General features: G+C 50.6%; 1 protein-coding gene across 5 annotated transcripts in view; it reads right to left on the reverse strand.

Moving 5' to 3' along the window:
* ANKRD11 (ankyrin repeat domain containing 11) overlaps nucleotides 1–15175 on the reverse strand; it is a 221248-nt gene that overhangs the window by 54720 nt on the left and 151353 nt on the right. Inside the window, exon 1 of one of the 5 annotated variants that reach the window (XM_063612559.1) lies at nucleotides 1332–1449. The exons of the other annotated variants lie outside the window; for them this stretch is intronic. The gene's annotated coding sequence lies outside the window, so the exon portion shown is untranslated. Of the gene's footprint in view, nucleotides 1–1331; nucleotides 1450–15175 lie in introns of those variants that run through there. 5 annotated transcript variants of the gene reach the window in all.

A 15175-nucleotide genomic window follows, 5' to 3' on the forward strand; every position in this document is an offset into this window, starting at 1 on the left:
AAAGGGATGGAATGTAAGCAGAACTGACGTTGAACAACCTGGGTCTGGGTTTGCACTGCGTGGGTTCACTTACACGCAGCTTTTCTTCCGCCTCTGCCACTCCTGAGACAGCAAGACCCATCTCTCCTCTTCCTCTTCAGCCTCCTCAACGTGAAAACGAGGAGGACGAAAGCCATTCGTGGAGACCCGCTGCTGCTGCGCAAGGCTTAAGTCTATTTTCTCCTCATGATCTCAGTATTTTCACGTCTCTAGTCTGCTCTACCCTAACAGTAAGAGTAGAACACACATAACATGCAAAACGTGTGTGACTGGCTTTATGTGGTCAGGAAGGCTCTGGTCAACAGGAGGCTGTTAGTTAAGTTTGGGGAAAGTCAAAAGTTCTACACAAATTTTCAACTGCACAGGAGGCTGGCGCCCTCAACCCCTGTGTTGTTCAAGGATTTGCAGTAATTGGTATTAAAACACCAAGCCCCCTTCCACCTGGGCGAGTCTCTCTCTCTGAATAGATGTGACAACATTACCCTCCGAACACTCCCACAGAGAAAGAGAACACTTCAAATTCAGATTTATCTTCCACAGTATGTTGATAGAACAGGGCTTTACGTACATCCTGGGCAAATGCTCCTCTCCTTATGTAAGCGAACAACTCCACCAACCACTAGTTTGTGTAATGACCGTTTAAATATCGAATAGAGCCCAAGGCCCGAGAAGGGATGTGATTCAGCTCCTCCCCTCACGCAGGCACGTGGAATCAGAGGCCCAGGAGGAGGAAGACGGGAAGTCAGCGGCAGGGTGGAAAAGGGGAGGGAAGCCCTTCAAGGGAAGCTCTCCAAGAACCTTCAATCCCAGCTCCAATTCCAAAGACAGGAACACACTCATGACTGACAGGATCAAACACCAAAGGCCTGTTTGCCTTGAAGGGGACACTAGGGAGGGTGGGGAAGGGGGAGTGAGGAGGAGCTGGAAGCAGCAGTCCTGTGTGGCACCAGGGGCTTGCTCCCACCTCGGCCCTGGGCACAGCCCCGCATGGTGATGAGGCCTGGCCTGCCTGCAGCACACGGCCATGCTCCAGATACCTTAGCTTTATCTGAAGAGTTCTTTTGTTTGTTTGAGACAGCTGTGTTGCCCAGGCTGGAGTGCAGCGGTGTGATCACAGCTCACTGCAGCCTCCGCCTCCTGGGCTCAAGCGATCCGCTCACTTGAGCCTCCCAAGTAGCTGGGAGTACAGGCCCGTGGCACCACGCCCAGCTAATTTCTGTATTTTTTGTGGAGTTGGGTTTCACCATGCTTCCCAGGCTGGTGTCTGAAGGATGCTTTACGGCAACCCCTGCCTTTTCCAGCTGAGCCCTGCGGGCTGTCGGGCGCTCTGTGGAAAGGGAGAAGCGCACTCTCCAGCGGCTGGGTCAGGAGTGGTGCCTTGTGCACACCTCAGAGGTAGAGAAGTCTCCAACGGACTGAGAGGAGGAAAAAAAGAAAAAACGAGAAAAGGAAAAAGAGCTGCATACCTGGCAGGCCTACTGTGTGCAAAGCCCTTGAGTGACACACCCCATGACCCACAGCACTGTGGCGATCCCAGGTATGGAAGAGAAGCACCACTGCCTCTCACCATCTCAGTGGGCAAGGGGAGAGCAAGCAGCCCAGGGCAGGGGGGCTGAGCCCAGGGCAGGGAGGCTGAGCCGAGGGACAGAGGCCTGCACAGGGCCCAGGCCGTCCCGCGCACCGCCTGACAGAGTCCACATCAGCGTCTCTGTCCAGCCTCCACAAACCCCTGCACGTTCTGAAGAGCCCTCCCCAAGAGTCCAACTCTCTCTCCTTCCTCCTGAGGGCCGCACCAACTCTCTCTCGTTCCCCTCCTCAGGGCCACACCAACTGTGGGGTTCCAGCTACTGCTTTGCGCAAAGGACTCCTAACATGGGTGTCCTCCCTCTCACCCCATAAGCCACACTGGCCAAGGCCAGGCAGGCACCACACATCGCGAGGTAGAATCTCTTTGCTACGGTTTGAATGTTTGTGTGGGCCCCTCTCCCGCACCCCAAAATTCACAGGTTCAAACCAAACCCCCGGTGTGCCCAGCTAATTTTTGTATTTTTGGTAGAGACAGGGTTTCACCATGTTGGCCAGGGTAGTCTCCATCTCTTGACCTCATGATCTGCCCGCCTCAGCCTCCCAAAGTGCTCCCCACCCTCTGTGCTCCAAGGCACAAGGCTCTCTACTGCAGCCCTGTTTCCACTTCCATTTTCTGTTATCACGGGGGTGGTGGAGGGGGGGCAGCACCGAGAGCGTGTTCAGCACTGCTGGCCTCTGCTTTGCCCCTCAGACACAGGCTTGGTCACTGGGCTGTGGAACATACAGAGGCCCCTTGCTCCAGAACACGGACCACTCGACAGGAGCACGGACACATAAGTCGGGGCGACGTGGATGCCTCACAGAAGGGGGAAAAAGCCAGGAGGGCGGCACGTGGGCGCAAAGTTCTCAGCTTCGTTAGTCATCAAGAACACGCAAACTAAAACCAAGGTAAGTGTGAGGGTTACTATTGAGTTTCAACTTGACTGGACTAAAGGATGTGTAACTGTTCCTGGGAGTGTCTTGAGGAAGCTGCCAAAGGAGATTCACACTGAGTCAGTGGACGGGGAGAGGCCGACCCACCCTCCATCTGGGTGGGCATCATCTCATCAGCTGCCAGCACGGCAGAGGAACGCGGAAGGACTGGACTGGCTGAGTCTTCTAGCCTCCATCTTTCTCTCATGCTGGATGCTTCCTGCCCTCGAACATTAGACTGTAAGTGCTTCAGCTTTTGGGTTCTTGGACCTACAGCAGTGGTTTGCCAGGAGCTCTTGGGCCTTCGGCCACAGACTGAAAGCTGCGCTGCTGGCTTCCCAACTTTTGAGGTTTTGGGTCTCGGACTGGCTTCCTGGCTCCTCAGCTTGACGATGGCCTATTGTGGGACTTCACCTCGTGATTGTGTGAGTCAATACTCCCAATAAACTCCCCTCCATATATACATCTATCCTCTTAGTGCTGTCCCTCTAGAGAACCCTGACTCATACACACAAGTACTGGTGAAGCGGTGGGGTAAAGGGAATTGGTACACTCCCATCAGGGCCAACTCACGCATCTGGCAATCTCTACTCACACTGAACACAAGTATGCCCTATAGCCCAGCAATGCCATTCTGGACATACACGTCCAAAAGAAAGGCAGGTGCACAGACACAAGAGACATGCGCGAAATGCTTCACAGCAGTGGGGTTTGCAGCGTGCCACTTTTGGAACACTATACAGCAGAAGAAGCAAACACATCACAACATAAGTCAATCTCACAAATAATGTTGAGGAACCCTGTCTCTACGAAAAATTTAAAAATTAGCCAGGCACTGTGGTGCATGCCGGCGGTCTCAGCTACCAGGGAGGCTGAGGCAGGAGGATCACTTGAGCCCAGGAGGTCGAGGCGGCAGTGAGCCAAGATCATGCCACTGTACTCCAGTCCGGGCGTCAGAGCCAGACCCTCTCCCCTCTCCCCTCTCCATTCTCTCTCTCTCTCACACACACACACACACAAATAATAATGTTGGCGACAAAATACATGATACATTTACATAAATTTATGAAAATAGCAACTACAGTACTTAGGGATGCATACTTAGTTGACAAGACATCATCGAAGCGTGGAAAATGGCTGCCTGGCGGATGGAATTGGAAGGGACGGTGAAACGGGTTCTAAGTGAAGGCTGCAGAGGTATTTGCTTTGTGGTCTGCTGAGTTGTACATTTTTACTGGGCAGACGTTTGGGTTTTCAGCTGAAGCAGTCTTTCAGAAGGTGACAGAGATAAAGGCCACACTATGTCCTTGCAAGGCCTCAGAGGTGTCACTGACCTTTTGCTGCAGGACCTGTTCTTCTCAGGGGTCTTGGCCTCCTAGAGAAAGGAGGGCCCCATCGCCCTGCTAGGCCCTACTGGGACCCTCAGGGGCACGAGCACGACGAGGGAGCAGCTTGAGGCTTCCCAGCAAGTCGGGCAGGCCTAGCCATGCCCAATACACGCTGCAGGGCACCCACTGCAGAGTGCGACAGGGAGCTTGGAGCCTGACAAGGAGACACACAGCTCTGTGAAGACGGAGGGGAAGAGGAGGAAGGAAAATGCTTCTTTTACACAGAAGGTGCCAAGATACAAACTAAACGTGATGAAGACAAAGAAAAGCAGGCATGTGTGTTAAAGGTACAATTGCATAGCTAAAAATAATCATGGCCATAAGGCAGGGACGGCAGATGGAGGGTGACTCAGCAGATATCCTCCAAGGCTTGCGAGTGTGGAAATAAACACACGGAAGTGACCAGCAGAGAGAAACACGCAGGGAAGAGGAAGGTTAGAAAGGTCAGGGGTGTCACGCACCGCTGCTGGGAACACAGAGGAGGTCGGTCTGCAGAAGGGGACGCAGCTACCGCCCCCCTACCCCGCAGCACAAGGTGCACACCACCCAGCAACCAGCCACCCAGTGCTCAATCTACCCCCAAATTACACGGTAGCTCACCTCTGTGGTCCTAGCTACTCAGCAGGCCAAGGCAGGGGGGGTCATTTGGGCCCACGAGTTCGAGACCCGGGCAATGCAGGGAAACCTCATCTTTACAAAAATATCGAAAAATTAATCAGTTGAGGTGGCACGCACCTGTAATCCCAGCTCCTTGGGAGCCTGAGGCGGGAAGACCCCTTGGGCCCAGGAGGTCGAGGCTGCAGTGAGCTAAGATCACACCACTGCACTCCAACCTGGGTGACAGAGCAAGACCCTGTGTGAAAAAAACCCAAACCCCAAACCAAAAAAACACAATCAGGGCATGAAAAGGTGCTTGGCCCAGAGCAGTGCCCAGCAGCATCTCCTAAGAAAGGGGCTGAACACAAAGCCTGCCCGCCAGGGGCTGCTGGTGGCATCCAGGCACATCTGCACGTGGGGCTGATAGGACAAACGAGGTTCCACAGACACACGACCAGGTGGAGACGCAGAGAAAAACGGGTGCAAGAAGTCTCCTTAGAAATGTAGAGGAACACCTACACTTCTGATAACAGCAAAATACATACGGCTGGCTCGACCAGCAATCAATCAATGTCACCCACCATGCCAACAAGCTAAAGAAGAAACATCACATAATCACAACTGGTGCAGAAAATCATTTGATAAAATTCAAAACTCATGATAAGAATTCCTAGCGAAACAGGAGTGTTGAGAAATATCCTCAACACGATAAAGGCCAACTACCAAGAACTCGAGGCTGACATGATCAAGAGTGACGTGCTGAGGGTTGCAGATGGAATGGCATACAGGGTGGAAAGGAAGAAATGGAATAAAACTGTCTCTCTCTGAAGACGGCGTTAAGTGTCCGTGTCGAAAATCACAAGGAATCTATCAAAAATTCCAAGAAACTTTATTTAATAGAGTTCATCAAGGACACAGAATCCAAGATCAACACACAAACACCCATCCTATTTCTGCAATAATCATATGAAAACAAGAAATAAAGACACAGTACCATTTATAGGTGCTCCAAATAAAAATAAATGCTTAGGTTCATATGGAACAAAACTAGAAAAACATATACACATTTTAGGAAAAAACAGGAGAAAATCTTTAGGACCTAGGGCCAAGAGTTGTCAGACATGGCACCAAAAGCACAATCCATAAAAGAAAAAAACTGATAAGCGACCTCTACAAAATTAAAAACTTTTGCTCTTTGAAAGACCGAGTTTAAAGAGTGAAAAGACAAACTGCAGACAGGGAAAATTATCTGCAAATCACAAGTCAGATAGTAGGCTTGTATGTAGAAGAAAGAAGTATCAAACAACAAACATTAGTTACAAAATAAGAGAAAAGACACAGACATTCAGAAGAGGTGCACATGGTGAACAAGCCATGAAGACACTCGACATCCTAAGCCGTTAGGGAAACGCAACTTAAAGCCACAATGAGACATTACTGCACACCTATCGGAACAGCTAAAATACAAAATACTCAAGGATGCCAGAGAGGATGTAGAAAAGCTGGAACTCTCTCGTTTGCTGTGGGAATGCGAAGTGGTGTTGCTGCTCTGGAGAACAGCAAGGCGGCCTTACGAACCTAAGTGTGCGCTTGCTACCCCACTCAACAACTGCACCCCAGGACATTTATCTGAGAAAATGGAACCTCATGTGAACATAAAGACCTGTTCGGGAATGTTCATAGAACTTTTATTGATAATAGACAATAGGGAAAACCCCTCAACAGGTGTCCCAAAGGTGTCCTCGAAACTGGGTTTCATTCACATCACGGCATCCCCTCAGCAGTAAAAGGGATGGCTATGGATACACCCAGGAGCACGGGTGAATCAGCGGAGGCCCCTGCTGAGTGAGTGGATACATCCAGGCGCATGAGCGAATCTGCGGAGACCCCTGCTGAGTGAGTGCACAAAGCCCATCCTTAGGTCACTCCCTGTGGACTCCACTCCCACGGCTTCCTCCAGGACGAAACCACCAACCGGGAGGAAACAGGCGGGTACTCAGTGAGGAGGGCTCATGTCTGTGGGTGGCTGTCGAGGAGGCTCTAGGACCAGGTATTCAGGATAAGACGAGGGGATCTGAATCAAGTCTGCAGGGCGGTCACCCCGTCTTCCAATGTCATGTTCCCGGCCACTGGGCGAAGGTGGGAAAGGGCACAGGGGATGCTGCTATTTTTGCAACTGCCTGTGAGTCTATAATGATTTCACAGAAAAAAGGAAAAAAAGGGAGAAAAAACACAAGCAAGGGGTGTAAGGAGACTCCCACGGGTGATGAATATTCTATACTTTTAGGTGATGGTGTTTCCCCAACGGTATACATTTCCCAAAACCTACTGAGCTGTACATTTAAAATGAGTGAATTTTATGTCAATTGTAGTTCAATAAAGCTGTTAAAAAATTAACTAGCAACAGAAAAAATTTTTAATTCCCATAGAAAGACAGAAGGAATAAAGTAAAAAACAGTATGAGGTAGGAGGTAACCTTCCTTTCATAAACTTTGTTTTGTGTATTTGGCTTTGGAATCATGCATTTTACATTATTTAAAACGTTAAATACAAAATGAGACTGCGTGCAGTGAATCCCAGCAGTCTGGGAGGTCAAGGCAGGCAGATCACTTGAGGTCAGGAGTTCGAAACCAGCCTGGCCAACATGGTGAAACTCTCTCTCTACTAAAAATACAAAAAAATTAGTCAGGCATGGTGGTGCATGCCTGTAATCCCAGCTACTTGGGAGGCGGAGGCGGAGGCTGCCGTGAGCCGAGATCACACCACTGCACTCCAGCCTGGGCGACAGACAAGAGTGAGATCTTGTCTCAAAAATAAAATTAAAATAAAATAAAAATGTAAAAACATAAAATTTTGTTTAAGTATTCACATTAAATATAAACATTTTAATAATGTTTAAAATGATTTAAATATATTTGAATGACATTAAACATTTAAAGGATTTAAAGCATTCAATATAAAAATACAAAAAGCAATCTCTAAAACTTCAAAAAGGAAGAGGAAGTAATACACTTAGCTCTGTGTCCGGTCAGGGGCAGGACACAGAAAGCATTCGTCAACAATGGCCATGTAGCCGACACCACACCAGCAGCATTCCTGACACCACGCAGCTTCTGGGGGGGTGGGAAGGCTGGGGGACCTGGCTCAGGATGTGAGTCAGGTGCTAGTGGGGCCAGTGGAGAGGGAGGGGCTGCTTCCCAGGCGGCTGCTCGCACACCAGGAGGGCTGCTGCTGGCTCTGGCAGAAGGCCCAAATTCCTTGGTGCACAGACACAGCTGCAGATGTGTGGACACGTCTGTGGGCCTGCGTGAGGGTCCTCGTGACGAGGCAGCAGGTTTCCACAGTGCAGTCATTGATAGGGTGGTGCGGGGGAAGCCACAGCACCTCTGTGACCTAGTATCTGAAGCAAGGGGCTGCGTGAGGGTCCTAGTGACACGACAGCGGGTTTCCCCAGTACGGTGATTGATGGGGTGGCGCGGAGGAAGCTGCGGCACCTCTTGTATCAGAAGGCCCACGGCTTCACTTCCACCTCATCCTATTCCTCCTCGGCGAGTTACAACGTCCAGCCCACACTTGACAGCAGACAATGGTGCTCCACTTCTGAAGGGAGGCAGATCAAAGATTCTGTGGACATTCTTTAAACTTCCACCAGTGGCTTTTGATTGCAACCTGGTAATTTGACTGTACAGTTCTAGTTAGTGCCATATGCCCGGAGGACAAAAATTAAAATTTTGAAAAATATTATAAGCAAAAAACCTCCCTTTTTCTTGAGACGGAGTCTCACTCTGTCGCCCAGGCTGGAGTGCAATGGTGTCATCTTGGCTCACTGCAACCTCTGCCTCCCGGGTTCAAGCGATTCTCCTGCCTCAGCCTCCAGAGTAGCTGGGATTACCGGTGCATGCCACCATGCCCAGCTAATTTTCCTACTTTGAGTAGAGACGGGGTTTCGCCATGTTGGCCAGGCTGGTCTCGAACTCCTGACCTCAGGTGATCTACCTGCTTTGGCTTCCCAAAGTGCTGGGATTACAGGCATGAGCCACCACGCCCAGCCTGATGAAATACATTCTTAATATTAACTTCATTTGTTTCTTTTTACTCTATAATGAGGCTAATAGAAAATTTAAAATTAGATGCACAGTTCACATCATATACCTCATGGACAGAACAACTCTATGGGACAGAAGACCCGATCTCTGACAAACAGGCAAAAATCCCAGAGAAAAGAACAAAGGGAGAATTTACAGATTAAAGACTTAAAAGACATCAAAGAATCTTAGTGTGTAGACCCTCTTTGGAAACCAGTTCAAACAAAGAACTGTTGAAGAAAATGGCACATTTAGGACAGTGGGTGTGTGGTAACACTGAGGAAGTTCAAGGCACCCAACGATTCAGCGAGATGGAGATATTTATAGATCTATGTTTAGATACAGGGTCTCCTCTGTCGCCCAGCTGGAGTGTAATTAAACAATCAAAGCTCCCTACAGCCTCCAACTCCTGGGTTCAAGGGATCCTCCTGCCTCAGCCTCCCAAAATATTGGGGCTACAGGCGTGAACCACCACACCTAGCCTGTGTGCTATTTTTATTTTCATTTAGTGTAAGATATGGTGATGGTTTTGAATGTTTTCGGCAGATGCAACGGTGTGGTCTTGGGTTTGGTTCCAGGTAATGGGCTGGGATGGCTCCTGCACGTGGGTCCCACATGCTGGGAACCGTCATCACCGCTGTGTTCACCATACTCTCTCTTAAGAAGGGCATACAAAACATTCAATAAAAATTTAAAAACTCAGTAGGGTGCGGTGGCTCACGCCTCTAATCCCAGACCTTTGGGAGGCGGAGGTGGAAGTGATCATTCGAGCCCAGGAGTTTGAGGCCAGACTGGGCAACATGGCAAGATCCCATCTCTATATTTAAAAAAAAGATAATAACCTTAAAAGACAAAATGCCAGAAGCTGCAGAAGGTGTCAAAGAAATGACTTCCTTACTTATTAAAGAATCCTCATAATAAAGGATCATTTTACAGGCAAACTATAAACATTGAAACAGACAAAAAACTAAAAACTCAACCCATGAGAAACACCTGGTGAACGCTCTTCAGCTCCGTGAGTCCTGGGATGGCCCAAGCATCTCTGGTGGGCTGTACCTATTCAGAAGGGAACACCGAGCCCCCCAAGTCCCAGAGGACAGAGATGCTTTACAGCTCCACACATCCCTCCACACTGGCACCACCTGCACCCGCAGCTCCGGGGAGAAATGACACCTGAAGGCCAAGACAAATGCAAGAAAACAGCCTCATCCGCTCACTGATTCTCACCAACTTCCTCTATAAAATGAGGACAAGGACCCATTCTCCTGAAGGATTTCGTGGGGATTAAATGAAAAAGCACTATCTAAATCCAAGTTATCATCACTGTAATGGCTTTAGAAAAAAGCAGATGACAAACACAACGAGAGAGGCACTGAGACCAGGCAGGGCTCTCCCCGACGAGGCCTGGTCTGCACGGCCCTCTGAGGAAAGTGCCCCGCTGCCCTGACCTCCCTAGTTTCACCCTCCACACGTCTAAGGAGGTTATCCTGGTACAACTGAGAAAGAAAGCAATTCACTTAGGAACGTCCATTTCTTTCCTTTATGCTCATATTTTGTATTACTCCTTAGGGCTGCTTTGTTTTTTAATGCAAGGGTCCACAGTTGAGAACGTAATTACAAACTCAAGAAACAAGCTGCAACAGAACAGAGGGGCTGCCCCACGCTTCTCAGCCACTTTCCCATCCGGTGCACCCGGGGAATTTCACACGTGGTCCCCCAGAGTGACAGGGAACCCCCAGGGAACAAGGGTCCCCTGTGGGGCATGCAGAAAAACGCCTGCCCCTGGTCTGAGGTCACTGGACTCAGTGTCCAAGCTCAACAATGCTCTGGAAACTCTAGTCAAAGACGCAGTACTGCATCACAACTTTTGGGTCATGCCTAAGGTCAACTCCAGAATCATTTCAGCATGTTAAACAGACACTGAAAATAAAAAATATTTTATTTTTTAAAGCAGCTTTAGGTTCACAGCAAAATTGAGCATGAAGTACAGAGGGTTCCCCTGCACCCCTGGGCTCAGCATCTCCACGAGAGCGGCCGTTTGTTACAGCTGAGACCCCCCGGACACAGCATCATCACCCACAGGCCACACGACCTCAGGGTCCACCGGGTGCTGTGCAGTCTATGGTTGGATGAACGTATCCTGATGTGGACCCACCATTGTGGTATCATACAGAGTAGTTTCACTGCCCCAGGTCCCCCGTGTTCCTGCTGCACATCCCTCCATCCCTCCCTCTCGCCAGCCCCTGACGTCGCTGATCTTTGTGCCGTCTGCACAGTTTTGCCCTTTCCTGGATGTCAGAGTTGGAACCCTACAGCGTGTAGTCCTTGGAGCCGGGCTGCTTTCACTCAGGCCTGTCTTGTCAGGCCTGGAAGCTCATCTGTTTTTAGGGCCTCGTAATATTCTGTTGTCTGGATGGACCTTGGTTGACTGATCCATTCACCCTCTGCAGGACATCTCGGCTGCTTCCAAGTTCTGGTAATTATGAATAAAGCCATTTTGTGAAAGTGAAACAATACAGAACAGGAAACATTAGGTGGCGCTGCACACCATCATGGAAAGAGCCGGTATTATTTTGTGAGTCTGCTCCCAGCATGTGGGCGTGTGTTGTGAACAGAGAGGTAAACTACTTTCTCACCACTGGAAGCAGTCAGGACAATTCAAATGCTGGCCTAACTGGTTAAGAGCCCTCAATCTGCGGTCACATGTATCTAAGTTTCTCAATCTATAAAATACAGAAATAAGGCCAAGTGCAGTGGCTCACGCCTGTAAAACAAGGGCTTTGGGAGGCTGAGGTGGGTGGATCGCTTGAGCCCAGTTCAAGACCAGCCTGGGTAACATGATGAAATCCTGTCTCTTATAAAAAGAATATAAAAAAAAAAAAGCCAGGCTGGCAGCCCGGGCAACAGAGTGAGACACTGTCTTAAAAAAAAGAAAAAGAGAGAGAGAAAGAAGAAAAAGAAAAGAGCAAAGAAGAAACACTGTCCCCAGGCTGTGGGCTCAGGACAATGTCTGATGCCTAGCCCAGCCCTCATCAACGGCCTTCACAATCCCTGCTGACTGGGAGTCAACTCCCAGTGAGTGTACTGCCAATACAGCCAAGTTTCTGAAGCTGGTGACATGTGGGTACCCCAAGACTGAAAGGAAACAACCTCCTCTCAGGTTCTGAGTGGGTCCACCTCTTCTTACTCCTCTGAGCCTGCCATTCTCTGAGGAGTCCTCTCTTTCTCCACTGCTTTGCTTCCTCTCACAAAGGGGGAGTGTCCCACCATGTCCAAACCCAGGCTGGCAAAGTGACGAGAAAACACCCCACCCATGTGGGCAGCCGGCATGCGGCATGCTGTGGAGCCGTGAGAAGCAGCCAGGTGGGTAGGCCAGACCCTGACCCAGAGCAAGCAGAGCCCAGCACAGGCTCAGCCACGCTCCATGAGGGGCCACAGCCCAGGAGCAACATTCCAGACCCGCCCCAGGGATGAGCTGCACAGCCTGGCAACCACGTCATACCACACTCACTTGTGCAAAACACCCTCAAACTGCAAAAAGCCCAAATGTCCACCAGCAGAAGAGCAAATGAGTCCCGGTGGCCCACAACACACGGGGCACACGTGTCCACAGACAGCACACTGGATTCAAAGAGCCAGAAACGAGTGTGTTTGCTGTGGGCTTCTGCATGCATGAGGGCCCCACGGTGCTAGGGGCCAGACAGTCAAGAAGCGGGGTGGAGGGGAGGTCCAGGAGGAGTCCTGTACTTTCAGTTTCACTGGGAGATCCCACAGGTACATGTGACATGAGCTCTATCATATGTGCACCTAAGATGTGTGCCATTTCCTGCAGGGACGTTCTACCTCAAAGAACAATAAAAAACAACTACAACTGATTGCTGACCACCTCCCCAAATAACTAACCAGGACACACCCTGATGCCCCGTGTTCAGCCTGTGGGGGCACTGTGGAAAGCACAGGAAGTGAGCTCGGTGCGTGCCTTCCCCATCGTCCTGGCGTTCCATGCAGGCTGGGAGACGCGGGTGACAGCCTCATACCACCCCTGTTCCCAGAAGACGCCAGTGCACCCGCAAGCAGGGGCTGCAACAGGGCTGCACAGAGGGCTCCAGTTCCTTCCAGCACAGGAACAAATCCACACCGGGGCATCCGTGAGTCCCACAGGTCCCAGAAGCATGGGAGCAGCTTGAGGCCTCTGCATTCAGGGGTCTCTGCCATCCTGAACTTCAGGATGAGTGGGTTCCCACCTAGCACGCAGTGCACAGTGGGTTAGGGCAGGTGCTCCCCCTCCTCTCCCTATGAACGCTATACCCCTCCCATGAAAGCCTGCGCGTGCTGCCTCAGGACCCTGTAGCAGAACAGTGAGTGATGACGCGCTGGCAGGATGTAAGCCTGTGCGTGGATCCTGCCCTGCCTCAGGACCCTGTAGCAGAACAGCGAGTGACGTCGCGCTGGCAGGGAACCTTTGGTTTGCAAAGCCCCATCACACACACAAGCTGAGATAAGATGACAAGTCTGTGTCTCTGCACCTCAGCTGAGCCCCGGGGACATAGCACATGGGCGCCCAGGGGCCTGCAAACAGCAAGGACCAAGGCATCACTGACCGTGAGAGGCCTCAGTGTGGGTTCTCACAAGCTTTTTTTACGGTTTGACCCAGAGAGTACCTGTGAGTTTTCCCTACAGCCGGTGCTTCTAAAGGGCTAGGAGAAACGCTGGGCAGGATCCCCACACGCTAGCAGCTGGCTGGCCAGAACCCTGCCTCTGCTGAGGCATCCGCCGCAAACATGACCATGCAACATGCTTCAAGATGCCCTGTGACTCTCTCAGATGGGTCTTTTATTAGAGTTTCTAAATAAAGAAGTGATGGCCAACATCACAGGAAACCTTAGATACTATTCTTGCCAGTTGGTTTGAAAAACCTTTAACTGTTAATTTGCTGATCCAGTTTTCAGCCACATAGTTTTCTGCCATGTAATCCATAGAACCCAGGCCTCTGGCCACTTGTCCAGGATACCTCTGGAGCTCAGAGCCACTGTCCTTGTGGGCTACTCAAGACTTGAGGGGTTGAGGCAAGAGCCACATCAGCAGAGCTGGACCTGGTGCCTGGCTGGGAGCAGGTGCTGGGGAGCAGCCACCAAATGCACACACGCCAGGGCACACAACTGCCCGCACCTCCAAAATCGTCATCAGACCTAGAGGGGGATGTGGGTCCACAGACAGCACACTGGATTCAAAGACCCAGGAAACAGCACACGCAGGATTCATAGACCCAGGAAGGAAAGAGTGTGTTTGCTGTGGGCTTCTGTGGTGCTAGGGGCCAGGTAAACACTGAAGGAGGGGCCAGACGGGGTCCAGGAGGAGTCCTGTAGCAGGACATTGCCCAGATTTCTCACAATTTCTTCTAAAGTTAAGAGCACAACCACTGTTTCTTCTGCACTGGTGGGAACCCAGCACTTTAATGAGACACAAGGTTAAAGTGACGCTCTGTAAGGACGGAAAGCCACCTGTGGGCACCACTCCCCCGGGCTGGGCCACGACGGGGAGCACAGGCACCAGGAGACCCGGCCTGTCCTAACAGCACACCCTACAAGGAGTCCCCACTCTTTTTTTTTTTTTTTGAGACGGAGTCTCGCTCTGTCGCCCAGGCTGGAGTGCGGTGGCGCGATCTCGGCTCACTTCAAGCTCCGCCTCCTGGGTTCACGCCATTCTCCTGCCTCAGCCTCCTGAGTAGCTGGGACTACAGACACCCGCCACCACGCCTGGCTAATTTTTTTTTTTTTGTATTTTTAGTAGAGACGGGGATTCACTGTGTTAGCCAGGATGGTCTCGATCCCCTGATCTTGTGATCCGCCCACCTCGGCCTCCCAAAGTGCTGGGATTACAGGCGTCAGCCACCGTGCCCGGCTAAGGAGTCCCCACTCTCTACCTATCTGCTTCTAATGTTCTGACTACATGAGAGATGATAAAAGGGTTTCAATACAAGTGTAATATTTTAAATATAAAGGAATGTCTTTCCATTAGAGAACAACTGCAGGCCGGGCACGGTGGCTCATGCCTGTAATCCCAGCACTCTGGGAGGCCGGGCACGGTGGCTCATGCCTATAATCCCAGCACTCTGGGAAGCCAGGTACGGTGGATTGCTTGAGCTCAGGAGGTGGAGACTAGCCTGGGCAACATAGTGAAACCCTGGCTCTACAAAAAAGAAAAAAACAAAATTAGCCAGGCGTGGTGGTGCACACCTGTAGTCCCAGCTATTTGGGAGGCTGAGGTGGGAGGATAGCTTGAACCTGGCAGGCACAGGCTGCAGTGAGTTGAGATCACACCACTCTACTCCAGCCTGGGCAAGAGTGAGACCCTGTCTCAAAAACAAACAAACAAACAAAAAACACACACAAAAAAACTGCAAATTAAAATGCCGAACACACAGATTAATGAATGAAGCCCCATGCCCAAATGCTCCCAAAGAAACGTCAGAAAGGAGAGGACTTCAGGTGGCTCGGAGTCCTCAGTACCACGTGACCAAGCACAGCTGAGCACTGGGTCTCATTGGATTTGCCATCAGACACTCAC

Source organism: Symphalangus syndactylus, chromosome 11, assembly GCF_028878055.3.
Source record: "Symphalangus syndactylus isolate Jambi chromosome 11, NHGRI_mSymSyn1-v2.1_pri, whole genome shotgun sequence".
NCBI lineage: Eukaryota > Metazoa > Chordata > Mammalia > Primates > Hylobatidae > Symphalangus > Symphalangus syndactylus.